This window comes from Dendrobates tinctorius, unplaced genomic scaffold (assembly GCF_039654945.1).
Source record: "Dendrobates tinctorius isolate UK_male_01 unplaced genomic scaffold, ASM3965494v1 ptg000038l, whole genome shotgun sequence".
Lineage (NCBI taxonomy): Eukaryota > Metazoa > Chordata > Amphibia > Anura > Dendrobatidae > Dendrobates > Dendrobates tinctorius.
The window spans coordinates 11,240,935-11,248,187 of NW_027361706.1; the positions used below are offsets into that span (position 1 = coordinate 11,240,935).

The following is a 7,253-nucleotide window of genomic DNA, read 5'->3' on the forward strand; positions in this document are numbered from 1 at the left end:
CAAGGCAATAGTAATGCGGGGGGCTTCGGGCTTTCACATAATGTCACCAGAGCCCCCAGCAGCACCAAGCACCGCCGAAACTGCCGCACCATGTCTCCAGAGCCCCCCGCAGCACTGACCACTGCTGAAACTGCCGCACCACCTGCACTAGGCTGGAATGGGAGCGAGATCATCACTCTGCAGCGCCGGACCACCGGAAGTATCGCCCGACTCCTACTGCCACCATGCTAACTGTAAGTACATTCCGACTATAAGACACACCCCCATTTTCCCCAAAAAATTTTCGGGAGTGCATCTTATACTCTGAAAAATTCGGTATATTCAAAAGACGATCAAATCCGTTTATTGGAATGCGACAAAAGTGATGCAAATTAAAAATTATGCAGTGGCCAACATGGTGATGTTTTTTAGTGCATATTTGCAATTTTATAGCATGTTTATGGTTAACCAACCTCCTTAAATCCCTGTATAAAACATGGAAGTGCACCTTCTCACTGTGGTCCATTATAATTTGATGAACCCACATCTTTTTCTGTCTTCTGATCTGCTCCTATAAGATAAATAACTGGTTACTGTACATCACAGCAAAAAAATAGACATGTAAACTATACATATACTTTATATTACCTTGTTTTGGTTCTGCGACGACGCAGTACATCAATTACTGTGAGTAGTAATAGATTCAGATTTGTCCTGCATAGCCAGATCAGAGATTCTGTGCTCAGCATTTTCATGTCCAAATTTGAGAAAGAAAGAAGAAGGGATTGAAAAAAAGAAGTGACATCAAAACAGCTTTTTTTCCAACTAGCTTAATTTGTGTGTAAAAACTGCCTCTTTCACCCATCTCCCTTTTTATTATGAATGTTAATGTTTTTATGAACTTGTTAAATAAAGATTGTTTATTTTACTATTTGGGCTTGGTTTTCTTCTCCTCCTTTATTGGTTTCAGATGGTAAGGAAGTTGCCAGATGGTAAGGAAGTTGCCAGATGGTGCTGCCAGATGGTAGTGAAGTTATGAGATGTTGTCTGTCAGAGTTTGATCCGAGTGTCAGTGCACTGTGCTCAGATCCTCTCGCATAAGAGACTCACAACACAGGTGCGGAGGAGACGGAGAAAGTAGAAAAGTAATTTCTCCATCTCCTCCATTTGTGGTAATTGCATTGCACTCATATAACTTTCGAGTGCAGCCCGATGTTTCACTCGCACTCATAGACTTGTACGGGTGAGTGTGATCCAATCCTTGGATGCACTCACTGCACAATGAAACAGCGTGAGAAAATAATTACAGATCTGAGCAGCCCCACAGAATAACACTGGGACAAAGTGCTATGCATTGTTTTATCTCATAGCACATTTTTAAGCAAACCCTTTCCAAAATCCACTTAAAAAATGGCTTCAATTCCAGTTCGCTCCTATGGGAAATCCACTTTGCTGTTTAAGGAGGGGTTTTTAGCTTTTTTTCCTTCCCTGAAGAGGTTTAAAAAGAACCTGGTGGAAAAAAAATAAATTGCATGTCATTTATTTGAAAAGAATCTAAAAGGAAACCTGTGCAAACATGGTTCTGTCCAATCAGAAGGCAGCAAAGAAACCTGGGAAAAAAACTGTTCCAAAACCTCTTACAAATCAGGTATATAAGATGCATGAGTGATAACCATAAATGGCTGCCATCTGTGCAGTGAGATATATACAGTGGTAAGGAATCGGCTCTATCACTAACATCATCTAGGTTTTCTCTGTAATCTCTGCTCTTACCTGGTCTTGGGGGTGTCCTCCTCCTCTCCTTCATTTTCGGTGGTCTCCTCACTACAGTACATGAAACATATATCATACCAGGTAAATGGGCAAGTGACAGTGGGGATTAGGATTTGTAAAAGGTTCGTTTTCAGGAGCAGGACGGACAGTAAAATACTCAGTTTTCTCAGGATTTGTATAATTGAACCAAAATGGAGAAAATGTTGCAAAATAATAAAAATAATCAAACAAATTCAGAGTTGACAGATATATAGTATGTGCAAACAGGTTTTACATCATCTCTACCTGAAAAAAAGCACTTACAAAGTTTCCTCCATTACGTTCAGCTCTTTCTCCTTTTCTATTGTCTTTTGTCTCATTGCTTTGTTTTTCTTCCTGTTGCACATGGAGCATATATCATCATCTCATATGTAAATGTATAAATATCAGCAATCTGAAGAGCATTAGTGAACAAATTCCGCCCCTTGGCCTCCATCAGAAAGACGTTGCCAACATTTTCCATCTACATCATACAAATGTTACAATTTTGTCTATGCGGAGCTACCACTAGAGGGTGCTCACTGTATATGGACAGAAGAAACCTAGAAGGCTGGCGTCATAAATAGACCTCAAGGCCCATCTGCACTAATATTTTACTTTTGATTTACATTTATCCCAGACTTATTTAATGATATAATGACTGGGAAATTTTCCATTTTTGAGCCTTCATATTCTTTTATTTCTTGGTCTCCCTAGTCATTTGAGGACTTGACTTTTTGCAGATCAAGTTGTAGTTTTGAATTACACCATCTACTTTACAATATACTGTTGAAAAACAGAAAAAAAATTCCAAAAGTGGTAAAATGGTGAAAAAAAATGCAATTCCTTACTTTGCGCAGATACCCAATATGTGGGGAAAACCACTGTTTGGGCGCACGGCAGCGATTAAAAGGGAAGGAGCGCCGTTTGACTTTTTTAATGTAAAATATGCTGGAATAATTAGCGGTTGACATGTCCCGTTTGGAGAGCCCCTGATGTGCCTAAACAGTGGAAACCTCCCCCAAAAGTAACACCACTTTGGAAGCTAGACCCCTTATGGAACTTATCTAGATGTGTATTGAGCGCCTTGAACCCTCAGGTGATTCACAGAAGTTTATAATGTAAAGCCGTGGAAATAAAAAAAAAAAAAAAAAAAAAAAAAAAAAAAAAATCACATTTTTCCCACAAAAATCTTTTTAGCTACAAATTTTGTATTTCCACAAGGGCAAAAGGACAAAATGGACCCCAAAGTTTGTTGTGCAATTTCTCCTGAGTTCACCGATAACCCATATGTGGTCGAAAACTACTTTTGAGGCACAGTGCAAAGCTCAGAAGGGAAGAAGCGCCATATTGGGGGTTCAGATTCTGCTGTTATGGTTTGAGTGTGCCATGTCACATTGACAGAGCCCCTGAGATGCCTGAACAGCAGAACCCCCATAAGCGACCCCATTTTACCAATTAAACCTCTCAATGAATTCATCTAGGGGACCAGTGATTATATTGACACCACAGGTGTGTCACAGACTTTTATATCATTGGGCAGTATTGGACAGGGAAGAAAAAAATAATTTACATTTTTTAAAACAAAGATTGTATGTTAGCCCCAAGTTTTACATTTTCACACTGGGAAATGGGTAAAAATGGCACCAGAACTTGTCCCACAATTTCTGCTGAAATACCCCACATGTGGCTGTACAGTACTACTTAGCCATACGGAGAGACTCGGGATGGACAGAGCGCTATTTGCCTCCTGGAGCGCAGATTTTCCTAAACTAGTTTGCGGATTCCATATAAAGAGCCCCAAAGTGCTAGAAAAGCAGAATGCCCCTCAAGTGACGCCATTTTGGAAATCATAACCCTTTGGGAATTTATCCACAGGTGTAGTGACGATTTTGACTCCATGGGTGTTTTCCAGAAACAGGCAGCAGTGGATGTTAGTGAGTGAAAATTGCAAACTGCCATTGTAGTGACCTGTACGGTATGCCCAGCTCATGCTTCTGGAGACACGCACCTGTAAATTAGGCGGGCTCTCATCACTACAGAAATGACAAACATGTGAGGCCTACTGCCTGCCATTATGTGATCTTTGATTTTTTTGGACTTGATTTTATTGTAATAAATTGGACTTTGTGAAGCTGGACCTTTCCTCCCTTTTTTTTGTCTTGCAATTTGCGTGATGACTGCACACAACACAACACAAGCCTACAGGTGAGCTGGCTTTTCTCCTTATTTTTCCCAGTATATTATACTCACCCAGAGGCGGTCCGGTTCTGGTCCGGGTCCGATAGGAGTCGCGGTCCAGTCCGGTGCCTCCCATCTTCTAGCGATGACATCCTCTTCTTTGCTTCCAGTCGCGGCTCCGGCACAGGCGCACTGCTCTGCCTTGTTGAGGGCAGAGCAGAGTACTGCAGTGCGCAGGCGCCTGGAAAGGTCAGAGAGCTCCGGCACCTGCACACTGCAGTACTTTACTCTGCCCTCACCAGGACAGATATAGTACGCCTGCAACGGGAAGCAAAGAAGAGGACGTCATCGATAGAAGATGGGAGGCGCCGAACCGGACCACGACACCCACCGGACCCGGACCGCCCCTGGGTGACTATAATATAACTCGTTTTTCATCTCTTTCAGGTTACATCGGAGGCTTATCTACAGCATTACAGAATGTTCTAGATAAGCCCCTGATGGCGGTGGCCACAGCTTATAGTCAAAAAAATAGGTGACAGATTCCCTTTAAGGCTATGTTCATACGTTGTGTTTTTGCAGCGTAATGTTGCTGTGTTTTTCAAGCAAATTTTAAGCTGCGCTTTACAGTACCTGCAAAATCTATGAGATTTCAGAAATATCATGCACACACAGTTTTTTTTCCTGTTTTGTTAAGCTGCTACGTTTTTGCAAAATGCAGCATGTCACTTCTTTCAGCGCTTTTTTCAGCATTTTTCACCCATAGAAAGAAATGAGTAGTGCAAATGCACTGCAAAAAAGGCAGGAAGGTGAATCATGTTTTTTTTCCATGTGTAGGTGTAAGGGTATGTGCACATGTTGCAGATTTGCTGCGGATCAGCAAGTGATTTACAGTACAATGTAAAACAATGTAGAAAAAAATGGCTGTGCACATGCTGCGGAAAATTCCACACGGAATCTGCAGCGGTTTATTTGCAGCATGTCAATTCTTTTTGCGGGTCCGCATGCGTTCTTACACCCAATTCTATTAAAGAAATCCGCAGGGGTAAAAACGCATGCCAATCTGCAAAGAATCCGCAGTAAATCCGCACAAAAAAGCACAAAATTCGCAAAAAAAGCGCGGATTTTGACCTGCGGATTTTGGCAAGATATGCAGATTCCGTGCAGAAAATTCTGCAGGCAAATCTGCAATGTGTGCACATACCCTTAGGGATGCGGGGACTAGTTTAATGCCCTGCATGCCTTGCATATGTGCCTGGCAAAAGCGGTATATTTCATATGTTGTGTAATGTTGATATATTGTGTAATACATTTTATCTATGTTTATGTGTTGTGAAGATATAGGGATAGTGTAGGACTTAGGCCAGTAGGGAGAGCACAGTAGAATATGATAGGGATTAGTTAGAGCAATAGGATTTTGTCTGATTAGGAGGGGCTTAGAAATTGTAATTGGGGGAGCTTCCTGCAGTTAGTCAACATGAGCCGGGAGCAAGGACGGGATAGTCGTGTCCGGGGGAACATTTAAGCAGAGGAGCCCAGCGGTCCAGGGCCTAAGAGCTGACAGTCACACAATGGTGGAGGAATATCAGGGCAGCATAAGAATGGTAGTAGCTAACTTCATGGGAACAGCCCTTAACGTCCGAGGCCTACGGCCTAGCAAGGAATGGAAGAGCCATCCTTCAACCTCACCTTCGGAGAGGGAAGCGGGTTAGTCTGACCAGTCGGGAAGCTGCGGTATCGGCGGATCAGGTGCAGAAATGTGATATTCCTGGAGCAGTGAGGGACAGTACAGGGAACGGTATGGTTATATTCTGCGAAGAATCTTGTGATGTCTCTGTTACTAAACTGGACAAGCTGAGTAAAATTGTTTTGTTGAAGATGAACTTGGACTCTGACTATCATTGTGTGGTGCTAAGAGAAAAGGAACCCTGGCAGTGTGGAATGGACCTTGACTTACAAGTGAGTGGACTACAATGTGTTAATGCGGCGGAAAGCCAGGGTGTGCCAGTACTGCCACCGTCAGCTACGACTACCACCCTGGCCTCCGTTTCATAGTCGTGGTGGGGGCTGATGGTTAGTTCCTTGACACTGAGGGGTTCAAAGTATTTGATGTTCATGTATGTTATAGAAGGCTGACACTCACTGGAGCTGCAGTTAGCTTGGACAGGGTTAGCTGTAATGTCCGGCCCAGTTTGGGTGGGGGAACTGAGAGTTGGTGTCATGGATAGGAGGTGAAAGGGTCAGTGAGTGCTGAGCAGTGACGAGTGACAGGCTTAGGATGGGGCTGCTAGGGACAGTGTGAGCCCAGAACCTTGGGGTAGTGGATTACCAGAGAATCCCCTCCGCACGAGTCCCCTTTGCCAGCCTGGGAACCTCGGGATAGATGTCGGGGGCCAGAGGGCACACTCCTTCTGCAAACCTTTAGAGGCGAAGCAAAATGGAATCCAGATACACTGCTAGAAAAGGAGAAGATCCCCTAGAACTAGAAGAATTATATACACACAATAAAAAAAATTAAATGTGAAGCAAATTATTACTTACTGCAGGGTGATGAGCAGCCTTTCCTCAGCAGTGATCGCCTTTCTCATCACTGTATCGAAATAGCTCAGTTCTGGGCATAGTACCGCATTTTTTGGACTACAAGACGCACCGGACCCCAAATTTTCAGAAAGAAAATGGGGGAAAAAAAATTAATGTGTCAAATGAGGGTCCGTCTTACAGTCCTGAATTCATCTTACCCGGGGGGGGGGGGGGGGAATCGGCAGTGCTGGTGGCAGCAAGAGACGGGCGATTCTTCCGGTGGTCCGGCGCTGCAGAGCAACGATCTCACTCCCATCTCATCTTGTTTCCACAGTGCTCGGTGCCGCGGGGGGCTCTGGCGACATGGTGTGGCAGAGTCAGGGTTGCACGGTGCTGCGGGGCGCTCGGGCGACATTATGTGAAAGCCCGACTCCCCCGCAGTTCTATTGCCTTGCCTTGATGCTGTGGCCTCTGGGAAAATGGCTGCCAGAGGCAGCGCATGCGCAGATTGAGATCTCAACAACGAGATCTTGTCCCGAGATCTCAGAGCCGAGATCTCATTTTGCACATGCGTCGCCTCCGGTGGCCATTTTACTGCAAGCCACAGCATCGATGCAATAGAAATGCGGGGGGCTTCGGGCTTTCACATAATGTCGCCAGAGCCCCCAGCAGCACCAAGTACCGCCAAAACTGCCGCACCATGTCTCCAGAGCCCCCCGCAGCACTGACCACCGCTGAAACTGCCACACCAGCTGCACTAGGCTGGAATGGGAGCGAGATCA

At 44.4% G+C, this 7,253-nt stretch overlaps 1 long non-coding RNA gene across 1 annotated transcript; it reads right to left on the reverse strand.

The window, feature by feature from the left end:
* Positions 1-863: 863 nt before the first annotated feature.
* On the reverse strand, positions 864-2,228 carry LOC141088344 (uncharacterized). The gene is made up of 3 exons (XR_012231909.1): positions 2,056-2,228; positions 1,753-1,803; positions 864-1,488 (listed from the first exon to the last, which is right to left on the reverse strand). It is a non-coding gene; the product is annotated as an uncharacterized lncRNA (long non-coding RNA).
* Between the last annotated feature and the right edge of the window lie 5,025 nt (positions 2,229-7,253).